A 14,054-nucleotide genomic window follows, 5' to 3' on the forward strand; every position below is an offset into this window, starting at 1 on the left:
AGTATTAATGCCAATCAAATCTTAAACTTGATTCTAAATGTTATCGAGTATGCTTTGGTAAATCAGGAGGCAGCACATGCCGTGGTTGAGTTTATAATTCCCTCTGCAAAAGTGCTCTGCGTAATGATTTAATGTTAAATCACACAAGAGCCAAGTATGGTGATTCAGTGTCTGTGAAATCAGCATGTTATCAAAGAAAGTTTTATAAGAAATCTACATAATGTCGCCCAAGAACTCCTCAATAGATGCTTCTGCATATGCAGAGACTAAGCATACTCCAGGCACACAGTAGTTGCTGTTATGACTCAGTACTGGGGTAGGATATAAAGAAATGGAAAGGCTGTAGGAACTCATAAATTAACTGAAATAAGTTCCTTAATCTTATATAAATGGCATTATGGCCTCTTTCACAGAATAGTAAGTAAAGGAAAGTAAATATTCAACTCTAATCCCACCACTGCAATAAATCAGTTGTATATGTTGCTTTCTCATCATTATTCACAGAAAATCATTACTTTCCTGCCAAATCTTCAGATCAAGACTCCTTACATTTTTGCAACACTTGAAAGAGGCAGCCTGGACTAGCAGAAGGAGCCTGGTCTTTGAAGTGAGACACAGGTTTGAGTTCATCTCTTTCAGACTGTGTGAGCCTGGACCCGTCAGTACCCCTGAGCTTCAGTCCTCTCATCTGTAAACTAGGGAGGTGCTAGGTGCTCAAGAGTATTGTTTATTGTTACTGAGGAAGCGGTACGCTTCAGCAGAGCTGTCAGTTACACCTCACGGTTCACCACAGTAGAAGAAAGGCAACCAGGCAGCTGCTCTGACACCAAAGGAAGTGATATAAGCACACTCACTATCACATCTGAGTTTTCTGATATTTCCTTTACCAGAGGCTGTACTCAGTTTCAAAGAGTTAAAAAAGATTAAACTGTGGAATCTTGCCTCTGTTATCAACAAAGCTCTTTATATGTATTGGGCTTCACTGTGTCCAAATTTCAGAGATTATCCGTACTAACATGAGTTACCACAGCTGAGATGATGCTTACTCTCAGATCATGCCATTTAAGAGCAATAAAAAGTCCAAGTTCGTAAAGATCCTTCCTCATACATTTCACACTCTCTCTTTCTTCCTCATTCATTCATCCATTCATTCCCTCGTGTCTACCGTAGGCCAGGAGTCAGATGCCTTTTTTCCATGAGCAAAGTGTTTAACCTTCCTAGTCCAGAATCAAGGCTTAGATGATAACTTTGTTACAGTTTTAAGTGGCTCGGTAAAACTTAGATTAGGGTACGCCAGCTTTCTGGGTGATTAATTTGGTGTGGTGTTATTATTAACTGTATGTACATATTCGAAGGCAAAGGGAGTTTGTATTCGAACCTGAAGTGCTTTCTGTCTCATACACAAGGATACAGTGATCTGAACTCTGGATGAATAAATCATGGTATTTTTATTTTCAAACACTAGCTTCAAATTGCATAATACGGTTGTCCCTTAATATTCACAGGGGGTTAGTTCCAGGACCCCTTGTGGATACCCACATGCATGGATGCTCAAGTCCATTATATTAAAATGGTGTAGCACTTGCACAGAACCTATGCAAGTTATGTAAGGGAGAATCCTCATTTTCTCCTGTAAAATGGGGTTCTTCAGTTGTTCCAACATTAAACAATCATTATGAGGCTTTGATGAGATTAAAGTGCTTAGCACAATGCCTGACCCTAAATAACTGCTCCATCCATGTTTGCCTCTGTTGCCATTATTACCGGTCACTAGAGTTAGTCTTACTAAACCTGTCATCGTTTTAAAACAGCTAAACTAAGATCGACTGTTACACGAGAGCCAACATGTTAGTTTTTTCAAGTGCTTTAAATTGGCTTTAAAATGTGGTTGGCTCCTCTGTCAGGTCAATCTTAAGGGGATTTCGAGTGGAGAGAACTGGTTTGATGTCTCAGCCCCAACGGTAATTTCAGAGCCAGGGCAAGGCTTTCCTTTGGGGATTTTACTTGTGTAATTTGACACAATTGATGATGACATCACAATTCTTCTTCTGAAGATCAAGTAATAATCTTTATCATTGGGTTGATTGGTATATAGCTGTGAAAAAAAAAAACTTTGTGCTCATGTGTGCTTCTTCCTGTGTTGGCTGAAGTAGATGTCTATATGTTTAGACAAATCTGGGTAAAATTGAGTTTGCCCAGGGTTATAAAGGGAAGATGATTCTTATTAATAAACAAATGTATATCAACTATATCTCCTGTTCAGGCCCTGAGCTTGGAGTTAGGGATAAGATGTAACCAGGACACACAGCTTCTATCTTTATGGAGCTTACTGTTATATTGAATTAAAATCAATTTGGACTTTGAAGATGGAAAGTGGAGACAGAATAAGATGAGAGGCTTTGCTCAACCAAGTCAAGGACAGGAGACAGTTTTCAAAACAAATAAATTTAACTCACATATTTACTTAAAATACAAGCACTGCCTAAAAATGACAGTTAAGCACAAATACAGATAAATAGCCTGAATTTCCTAGCAAATAGAATTTGCTACAATTTGCTTGTTTAAGATAAATGGTCATATGATAAGCATTTTCTTAATATAAATTTTTCCGAAGGTCAGAAGACTATATAGCAAAACCAAGTTAGTTTAGACAGTACTGATTTGGAATTTATGATCTTTTGATTATAGGCTGGACTGAAGTTTATCTTTGACGCTATAAAAATAAAAAGCTGTAAAAACTAAATTAAGTTTAAGAAAGACTATAAGGCTAATATTTAATCTACTAGAGGGAGCAACTTACAAAGCAAAAGTATATTCACTTATTATAAATGTAAATACAAAATCTTATAAACTAGTCTTTTTCATTATGAAACATAATTATATTGACCTCTACCAATCAATAGTTTGTTCTCATGGCTAGTTACTCTAACCAGTTTGGAAATAAAATTTATTTCTTTGAAAATATTCTATCATTCCATATTTTCACTCTTTCAGGTGGACTTTATAACTATCTGCTCCATTGTTTGTAATAAGAGTAACTGAAACTCTTTTTACTTCCTTGTCCTACAGTTAGAGGCAAAATTGTCATTCCCACATGCTAGTCCATGGACTAGTTGCATTAGAAGAATTCAGGGGAGATTTGAAAAATATAAAGTGTGAGTAGGTCTGGTTTGGGCCCAGACATCTGTATTTTACAAGTGCTGCCCAGCTGATTCTTATGCATAGTGAACATTGGAAAACACCATCTTTATTAGAGCATCACTGCATTCTGCCATCTCTCCATTAGGCTGGTACTTCCCTGATCTCTGGCCTTGATCACTGACAGAGCCTCCTAATTAAACTCCCTGACTCAGATATTGCCCACTTTCTTCACTGACTTCAGGGTAAACAGTACACTCGTTGGCATGGGACACAAGGTCCTTACAATGAGACCCTGGCTATTCTCTCCAGCCTCATCAGTTATCACTCAGCCACTTTCATCCTTCTTTCCAGCCACATCACACGACTTTCTATTCTGTAAGTGTATCAGGTTTCACAAGCTTCCATACCTTTGCACACGCCATTTGCTCTGCCTAGAACACTTTCTCCATATTCACGTACCTGATCTCTGAACATTGTCAAGACAAATAAAAGCATCACACCCTTTAGGAAGCTTGCACTATTCTCTGCTGAGTGAGATTCCATGCTTTCCATAACATTTAGTGTATCAGCCCTTATACAATTGCATTCTGTAGATTTGCTTTAGTTCCACCCCACCAGCCCCCCACTGACACCCCACTGAAAAATGAGCCCTTTGACGGCAGGGATGGTGCATTTGGGTCTTTTTAGTACCTAGTACATGCCTGGTGCGTAGTATGCAATCAGGTAATATGTTTGTTGAATGAGTGAAAGAAGTAATGTTAACTGGAAGCTTTTTTCCCTCATTGCAAACAGGACTTAATGATACTAAAATGGACGTTTAATAGTGTAATGGGAATAAGTAAATGGTTTTGCTGATAGTATGCTATAAACTTTGTTTTGTTTTATGCATGAAAATGTTATGATTTTGCTAATATTATGCTATAAACTTTATTGTGTTCATGCAAACATTACATCTTTAAAAATACTAGGGAAAACTAACCAAAGTATATCTTAAACAGCTGGAGAAGAGGCTTAAGAACCATGGTATTTTATATTTGATTGTCTGGAGAGTTACAAATATCTAACATGTTAAATTTAGTTCTATTAAATGGGTAGCAGTGTACAAAAACTTATATTGAATTATGCTGTGATAGATTCTTTGGATAAATTTATCTAAGGGAACTTCTGAAAGTAAAACAAGGGTAAGGTGGTTATCTTTTCCGGGAAGGAAATGGCTCTTTGTTCTAAGCTAGTTCTATATGACGTTAAACTGAACATGCCAGTTGAAACAGAAGAAAGGCATAGAAAAAAATAGATGAACTATATGTTAAGTCAGTGTGGAAATGGCACCATATGGGAAATTCTATTTGGTGATATCCCACGTGCCTGCTTCACAGTCTTATCTTTCTATTATCAACATTTAAATCAATGACTTTGATGGAGACAAATACAGGTGATCAAATTTGTATATACCCAAAGCATGGAGGCATAGAAACTTGACACAGGATTGGAACTTCAGATAAACGCGTAAAATGAAGTATAGTTGATTTGCAATATTATATTACTTTCTGGTGTACAACATAGTGATTGAATATTTTTATAGATTATACTCCATTTAAAGTTATTACAAAATAATGGCTATGTTTCCCTGTTCTCTACAGTATATCCTGTTGCTTATTTATTTTATACATGGTAGTTTGTGTCTCTTAGTCCCATACCCGTATCCTGTCCTTCCCTGCTTCCTCTCCCCACTGGTAACAACTAGTTTGTTCTCTACATCTGTGAGTCTGTTTCTGTTTTGTTATATACATTTGTCTGTTTTATTTTTCAGAATCCACATATAAGTGATAACAGAGTGTTTGTCTTTCTCTGATTTATTTCACTAAGCATAATACTACCCACGTCCATCCAGGTTGTTGCAAATGCCAGAATTTCATTCTTTTTAATGGCCAAATAGTATTCCATTATATATATATATATATATATATATATATATCATATTTTTGTATTCATCTCTTGATGGTTGCTTCCATATTTCCATATTTTGGCTATTGTAAATAATGCTGCTATAGACATTGGGGTGCATGTATCTTTTTGAATTAGTGGTTTTGGTTTTTTTGAATATATACCCAGGAGTGTAATTGCTCAATCATATGGTAGTTTGACTTTTAATTTTTTGAGGAACCTCCATACTGTTTTCCACAGTGGCTGTACTAGTATACATTTCCACCAGCACTATACAAGGGTTCCCTTTTTTCCGCATCCTTGCCAACATTTGTTATTTGTGTTCTTTTTGATAATAGCCATTCTGACTGGTGTGAGGTAATATCTCACTGTGGTTTTAATTTGCACTTCTCTGTAGATGAGCAATGTTAAGCGTCTTTTCATGCGCCTGTTGACCATCTGTGTGTCTCCTTTGGAAAAATATTTATTCAGGTCTTCTGCCCATTTTTTAATTAGGTTTTATTGAGTTGTATGAGCTGTTTATATATTTTGGATATTAACCCCTTATCAGTCATATCATTTGCAAGTATATTCTCCCATTCAGTAGGTGTCTTTTTGTTTTGTTGATGGTTTCCTTTGCTGTGCAAAAGCTTTTACATTTTATTAGGTCCCATTTGTTTATTTTTGCTTTTGTTTCTTTTGCTTTAGGGGGCAGATCCAAAAAAAATATTGCTGTGATTCATGTCAAAGAGTGTTCTGCCTTATGTTCTTTTTCTAGGACTTTTATGGTTTCAGGTCTTACATCCATTTTGAGTTTATTTTTGTATATGGTGTAGGGAAGTTCTAATATTCTTTTACATAGCAAACTTGACAGAAGATTGAAACTTCAAATAAACACTCTTTGACTAAAGATAAAACCAACTAAATAATGTTTAACATGCACAAATGTGAATTCCTACAAATAGGATTAAAGAATTAGTTTCACAAAGATAGTGACCCAAGTCATCAATGATTCAAATGAAAAACACCAAGGGGTTTAAAATGATCCCAAGCTTAGTATAAATCATTAGAATTATGTGAGACAAAGCGTGATGGTAAACCAACATAAGTTTAATCTCACTATTTTGGCTGGTTCTAAGACCTACCATCTACCACTTATTAGTCACTATAGGCAAACCACTTACCTTTGGCTTTCTCACTTTTCAGTTGGAATTAATAATAACTAATGTAGGAGAGTATTGTGAGTATAGAATGAGATAATGCATATGAAAATAATTATATAAATGATAGCTTTAATTTTGCGGATTCTGAAAAAGCTGGTGCAACAGTAAACTGTTTTAGTAGAGGTGTAGCATTCAAACCAAGGGAAGCATAAGCTATAGTGGGAATGTGTCAAACGAATTGATTATAAAGTTTTTGAGAGCAGTGATTATGTCTGATTCACTCTCCATTGTCTAAAGCACTGCTAAACACCTCTTTGGTTCTGAAAAAAGTATATGTTGTGGAGATAAACTGGCTTGGAGCATTGGATCTTGGGGGAGTCACATTTTAAGAGAGAAAGTGATATTTTAGATTGAATCTAGAGGAAGGAAACCAAGATGAAGAGACATTTAGAGACTATTACACGAGGAGTAATTAAAATAATTGAATATATGTAGCTGGGATAAAGACATATTTATATCCAAATGTAAAAAGGAAAGAAAAAACAATGTATATCGGTAAGTTCTGTATGAGCATAGGTATCAGGAACAGTAAAGGAGGCAGAGCAGGTTAGAGGCTGAAGGAAGAACATGCTTTCCTCTCTCAGTACCTCAGTAAGGTTATTAATTGTGAGGGCTCAGGAATCCTACAGACCTTCACTTTTATTCTTTTTCCACTACCTATGTTCCCTTGTGCAAGTTGTTTATCCCAAACGTTAGTTTTGTCTTCATATGTAAGTGAGGATAATCATAACACCTACGTCCTAGGATTATTGTGAAGAAAAATGAGATGAAGCATGGGAAGTGCTTCCCATTGCTGGAGAAAGTGCTAAAATAGATGTTAATTACCCACCCTGCCCATGTTCCAAAGCGGCCACTAGGGGGTGCCAGAGAACTGGTAACCACTAGTTTGTTCTCTAAATCTGTGAGTCTTATTTCTTTTTTGTTATATCCACTAGTTTGTTTTGTTTTTTAGATTCCATGTATAAGTGATATAATACAGTATTTGTTTTTCTCTCTCTGACTAATTTCACTTAGCACAATACTCGCCAAGTCCATCCATATTTTTGCAAATGGCAAAATTTCATTCTATCTTTATGGCTGAATAGTATTCCCTTGTGTACATATACCACTTCTTTTTTATCCATTCATCTGTTGGTGGATACTTAGGTTGCTTCCATATCTTGGCAATTGTAAATAATGCTGCTATGAACATTGGGGTGCATGTATCTTTATTGAATTAGTGTTTTTGATTTTTTTCAGATAAATACCCAGGAATGGAATTGCTGGGTTATATGGTAGTTCTAGTTTTAGTTTCTTGAGAAACATTCCTACTGTTTTTCATAGTGGCTGCACCAATTTACATTCCCTCTAACAGTGTATGAGGGTTCCGTTTTCTCCACATCCTCACTAACATTTGTTATTTGTGCGTGTGTGTGCATCTGTGTCTGTGTGTGTTTAATGATAAACATTCTGACAGATGTCTGTATCCTTCCCCAGGTTACGGTAGTTTTCAGCCATTATTTCTTATTTATTTATATTATTATTTTTTAACATTAGGTTTTTTTAACGTCTTTATTGGAATATAATTGCTTTTAAATGGTGTGTTAGTTTCTGCTTTATAACAAAGTGAAACAGCTATACATATACATGTATCCCCTTATCTCTTCCCTCTTGCATCTCCCCCCTACCCTCCTTATCCCACCCCTCTAGGTGGACACAAAGCACCTAGCTAATCTCCCTGTGCTATGTGGCTGCTTCCCACTAGCTATCTATTTTATATTTGGTAGTGTATATATGTCCACGCCACTCTCTCACTTCATCCCAGCTTACCGTTCTTCCTCCCCCTGTCCTCAAGTCCATTCTCTGTGTCTGGGTCTTTATTCCTGTCTCCTGCCCCTAGGTTCCTCAGAAGCATTTTTTTCTTTTTTTTTTCTCTTAGATTCCATATATATGTGTTAGCATATGGTATTTGTTTTTCTCTTTCTGACTTACTTCACTCTGTATGACAGTCTCTAGGTCCATCCACCTCACTAAAAATAACTCAGTTTCATTTCTTTTATGGCTGAGTAATATTCCATTGAATATATGTGCCACATCTTCTTTATGCATTCATCTGTCGATGGACACTTAGGTTGCTTCAGTGTCCTGGCTATTGTAAATAGAGCTGCAATGAACATTGTGCTACATGATGCTTTTTGAATTATGGTTTTCTAAGGGAATATGCCCAGTAGTGGGATTGCTGGGTCATATGGTAGTTCTATTTGTAGTTTTTTAAGGAACCTCCATACTGTTCTCCATAGCGGCTGAATCAATTTACATTTCCACCAACAGTGCAAGAAGGTTCCCTTTTCTACTCACCCTCTCCAGCATGTATTGTTTGTAGATTTTTTCATTATGGCCATTCTGACTGGTGTGAGGTGATAACTCATTGTAGTTTTGATTTGCATTTCTCTAATAATTAGTGATATTGAGCATCCTTTCCTGTGTTTGTTGCCATCTGTGTATCTTCTTTGGAGAAATGTCTATTTAGGTCTTCTGTGCATTTTTGGATTGGGTTGTTTATTTTTTTGATATTGAGCTGCATGAGCTGCTTGTATATTTTGGAGATTAATCCTTTGTCAGTTGCTTCATTTGCAAATATTTTCTCCCACTCTGAGGATTGTCTTTTCATCTTGTTTATGGTTTCCTTTGCTGTGCAAAATCTTTGAAGTTTCATTAGGTCCCATTTGTTTATTTTTGTTTTTATTTCCATTTCTTTAGGAGGTGGGTCAAAAAGGATCTTGCTGTGATTTATGTCATGGAGTGTTCTGCCTATGTTTTCCTCTAACAGTTTTATAGTGTCTGGACTTCCATTTAGGTCTTTAACCCATTTTGAGCTTATTTTCGTGTATGGTGTTAGGGAGTGTTCTAATTTCATTCTTTTACGTGTAGCTGTCCAGTTTTCCCAGCACCACTTATTGAAGAGGCTGTCTTTTCTCCATTGTATATTCTTGCCTCCTTTATGAAAGATAAGGTGACCATATGTGCGTGGGCTTATCTCTGGGTTTTCTAACTTGTTCCATTGATCTATCTTTCTGTTTTTGTGCCAGTACCATACTGCCTTGACTACTGTAGCTTTGTAGTATAGTCTGAAGTCAGGGGGCCTCATTCCTCCAGCTCCATTTTTCTTTCTCAAGACTGCTTTGGCTATGCAGGATCTTTGGTGTTTCCATACAAATTGTGAAATTTTTTATTCTAGTTCTGTGAAAAATACCATTGGTAGTTTGATAGGGATTGCATTGAATCTGTAGATTGTTTTGGGTACTATAGTCATTTTCACAATGCTGATTCTTCCAATCCAAGAACATGGTATATCTCTCCATCTGATTGTTTCATCTTTAATTTCTTTCATCAGTGTCTTATAGTTTTCTGCATACAGGTCTTTTTGTCTCCCTAGGTAGGTATATTCCTAGGTATTTTATCCTTTTTGTTGCAATGGTAAATGGGAGTGTTTCCTTAATTTCTCTTGCAGATTTTTCATCATTAGTGTATGGGAATGCAAGAGATTCCTGTGCATTAATTTTGTATGCTGCTACTTTACCAAATTCATTGATTAGGTCTTGTAGTTTTCTGGTAACATCTTTAGGGTTCTCTATGTATAGTATCATGTCATCTGAAAACAGTGACACTTTTACTTCTTCTTTTCTAATTTAGATTCCTTTTATTTCCTTTTCTTCTCTGATTGCTGTGGCTAAAACTTCCAAAACTATGCTGAATAAGAGAGGTAAGAGTGAGCAACCTTGTCTTCTTCCTGATCTTAGTGGAAATGGTTTCAGTTTTTCACCATTGAGACCGATGTTGGCTGTGGACTTGTCATATATGGCCTTTATTATGTTGAGGAAACATCCCTCTATGCATACTTTCTGGAGGGTTTTTATCATAAATGGATGTTGAATTTTGTCAAAAGCTGTATCTATTGAGATGATCATATGGTTTTTCTCCTTCAGTTTGTTAATATGGCTTATCACATTGATTGATTTTTGTGTGTTGAAGAATCCTTGCATTCCTGGGATAAACCCCAGTTGATCATCATTTATGATCCTTTTAATGTGTTGTTGGATTCTGTTTGCTAGTATTTTGTTAAGGATTTTTGCATGTATGTTCATCAGTGATATTGGCCTGTAGTTTTCTTTTTTTGTGACATCTTTGTCTGGTTTTGGTATCAGGGTGATGGTGGCCTTGTAGAATGAGTTTGGAAGTGTTCCTCCCTCTGCTATATTTGGAAAAGTTTGAAAAGAATAGGTGTTAGCTCTTCTCTAAATGTTTCATTGAATTTGCCTGTGAAACCTTCTGGTCCTGGGCTTTTGTTTGTTGGAAGATTTTTAATCTCAGTCTGAATTTCAGTGCTTGTGATTGGTCTGTTTATACTTTCTATTTCTTCCTCATTCAGTCTTGGAAGGTTGTGCATTTCTAAGAAATTGTCCATTTCTTCCAGGTTGTCCATTTTATTGGCATATAGTTGCTTGTAGTAATCTCTCATGATCCTTTGTATTTCTGCAGTATCAGTTGTTAGTTCTTCTTTTTCATTTCTAATTGTATTGATTTGAATCTTCTCCCTTTTTCTCCTGATGAGTCTGGTTAATGGTTTATCAATTTTGTTTATCTTCTCAAAGAACCAGCTTTTAGTTTTATTGATCTTTGCCATCGTTTCCTTCATTTCTTTTTTGTTTATTTTTGATCTGAATTTATGATCTCTTTCCTTCTGCTAACTTTGGGGTTTTTTTGTTCTTCTTTCTCTAATTGCTTTAGGTGTAAGGTTAGGTTGTTTATTGGAGACAGTTCTTGTTTCTTGAGGTTGGATTGTACTGCTATAAACTTCTCTCCTAGAACTGCTTTTGCTGCCTCCCATGGGTTTTGGATAATCATGTTTTCATTGTCATTTGTTTGTAGGTATTTTTTTTTTATTTCATCTTTGATTTCTTCAGTGATCCCTTGGTAATTTAACAGTGTATTGTTTAGCCTCCATGTGTTTGTATTTTTTACAGATTTTTCCTGTAATTGATATCTAGTCTCATAGCGTTGTGGTCAGAAAAGATAGTTGATATGATTTCAAATTTCAGATTTACCAAGGCTTGATTTATGACCCAAGATATGATCTGTCTTGGAGAATGTTCCATGAACACTTGAGAAGGAAGTGTATTCTGTTGTTTTTGGATGGAATATCCTATAAATATCAATTAAGTCCATTTTGTTTAATGTATCATTTAAAGCTTTTGTTTCCTTATTTATTTTCATTTTGGATGATCTGTCCATTGGTGAATATTGGGTGTTAAAGTCCCCTACTATGATTGTGTTACTGTCGTTTTCCCCTTTTAAGGCTGTTAGCATTTACCTTATGTATTGAGGTGCTCCTATGTTGGGTGCATAAATATTTACAATTGTTATATCTTCTTCTTGGATTGATCCCTTGATCATTATGTAGTGTCCTTCTTTGTCTCTTGTAATAGTCTTTAAAGTCTATTTTGTCTGATATGAGAATTGCTATGCCAGCTTTCTTTTGATTTCCATTTATGTGGAATATCTTTTATCCATCTCCTCCCTTTCAGTCTGTAAGTGTCTCTAGGTCTGAAGTGGGTCTCTTGTAGACAGCATATATATGGGTCTTGTTTTTGTATTTATTTAACAAGCCTGTGTCTTGGTTGGAGCATTTAATCCAGTCACCTTTGAGGGAATTATCCATATATATTTCCTATTACCATTTTCTTAATTGTTTTGGATTTGTTTTTGTAGGTCGTTTTCTTCTCTTGTGTTTCCTGCTTAGAGAAATTCCTTTACTATCTTTGGTAGAGCTGGTTTGGTGGTGCTGAATTCACTTAGCTTTTGCTTGTCTGTAAAACTTTGATTTCTCTGTGAAGTCTGAATGAGATCCTTGCCAGGTAGAATAATCTTGGTTGTATGTTCGTCTCTTTCATCACTTTTAATATATTGTGCCACTCCCTTCTGGCTTGTAGAGTTTCTGCTGAGAAATCAGCTGTTAACCTTATGGGAGTTCCATTGTATGTTATTTGTTGTTTTTCCCTTGTTGCTTTTAGTAATTTTTCTTTGTCTTTAATTTTTGTCAATTTGATTACTATGTGTCTCAGCGTGTTTCTCCTTGGGTTTATCCTGCCTGGGACTCTCCGCACTTCCTGGACTTGGGTGGTTATTTCCTTTCCCATGTTAGGGAAGTTTTTGACTATAATCTCTTCAGATATTTTCTCTGGTCGTTCCTTTCTCTCTTCTCTTTCTGGGACCGGTATAATGCGTATGTTGGTGCATTTAATGTTGGCCCAGAGGTCTCTTAGGCTGTCTTCTTTTCTTTTCATTCTTTTCTCTTTATTCTGTTCTGCAGCGGTGAATTCCACCATTCTGTCTTCCAGGTCACTGATCTGTTCTTCTGCCTCAGTTATTCTGCTATTGATTCCTCCTAGTGTAGTTTTCATTTCAATTATTGTATTGTTCATCTCTGTTAGTTTGTTCTTTAAGTCTTCTGGGTTCTTTAATTCTTCTAGGTCTTTGTTAAACATCTCTTGCACCTTCTCAATCTTTGCATCCATTCTTTTCCTGAGGTCCTGGATCATCTTCACTATCATTATTCTGAGTTCTTTTTCTGGAAGGTTGCCAATCTCCACTTCATTTATTTGTCTTTTGGGAGGTTTTTCTTGTTCCTTCATCTGGTACACAGTCTTCTGCCTTTTCATTTTGTCTATCTTTCTGTGAATGTGGTTTTCGTTCCACTGGCTGCAGGATGGTAGTTCTTGCTTCTGCTGTCTGCCCTCTGTTAAGCTGTCTAAGAGGCTTGTGCAAGCTTCCTGATGGGAGGGACTGGTGGTGGATTGACCTGGGTGTTGCTCTGGTGGGCAGAGCTCAGTAAAACTTTAATCCAGTTGTCTGCTGATGGTTGGGGCTGAGTTCCCTCCTTGTTGGTTGTTTGCCTGAGGAGACCCAGCACTGGAGCCTACAGGTTCTTTGGTGGGACTAATGGCAGACTCTGGGAAGGCTCTCGCCAAGGAGAACTTCCCAGAACTTCTGCTGCCAGTGTCCTTGTCCCCACTATGAGCCACAGCCACCCTCCACCTCTGCAGGAGACCCTCCAACACTAGCAGGTAGGTCTGGTTCAGTCTCCTGTGGGGTCACTGCTCCTTCCCCCTGGGTCCTGGTGCACACACTAGTTTGTGTGTGTTCCCTCCAAGAGTGGAGTCTCTGTTTCCCATAGTCCTGTCAAACTCCTGCAATCAAGTCTCACTAGCCTTCAAAGTCTGATTTTCTGGGAATACCTCTTTCCGTTGCTGGACCCCCAGGTTGGGAAGCCTGATGTGGGGGCTCAGAACCTTCACTCCAGTGGGTGGACTTCTGTGGTATAAGTGTTCTCCAGTTTGTGAGTCATCCACCCAGCAGTTATGGGATTTGATTTTATTGTGATTGTGCCTCTCCTACCATCTTATTGTGGCTTCACCTTTGTCTTTGGATGTGAGGTATTTTTTTGGTTAGTTCTAGTGTCTTCCTATTGATGATTGTTCAGCAGTTCAAGGGGACATTTTTAAAGAGATAATGAATATGTGTATTTATGTAGTAAATATTTATTGAGTACATAGTATTTGCCAAATATTGCACATACTTGAACTACTGCACAAATTGTTGCCCAGTCAAAGTCTTTCAGGAACATACTTTCAAAAATAAATAATCATTTAAAACTAGCACATTAGTCATGAGGACATGATAGCTTCCAATGTATTTAAAATATTTTGTACTCTGTAATAGTTTAAGTTT

This window comes from Aethalodelphis obliquidens, unplaced genomic scaffold (genome assembly GCF_003676395.1).
Source record: "Aethalodelphis obliquidens isolate GAN/ISIS:26980383/991018 unplaced genomic scaffold, ASM367639v1 scaffold55, whole genome shotgun sequence".
Taxonomy (NCBI): domain Eukaryota; kingdom Metazoa; phylum Chordata; class Mammalia; order Artiodactyla; family Delphinidae; genus Aethalodelphis; species Aethalodelphis obliquidens.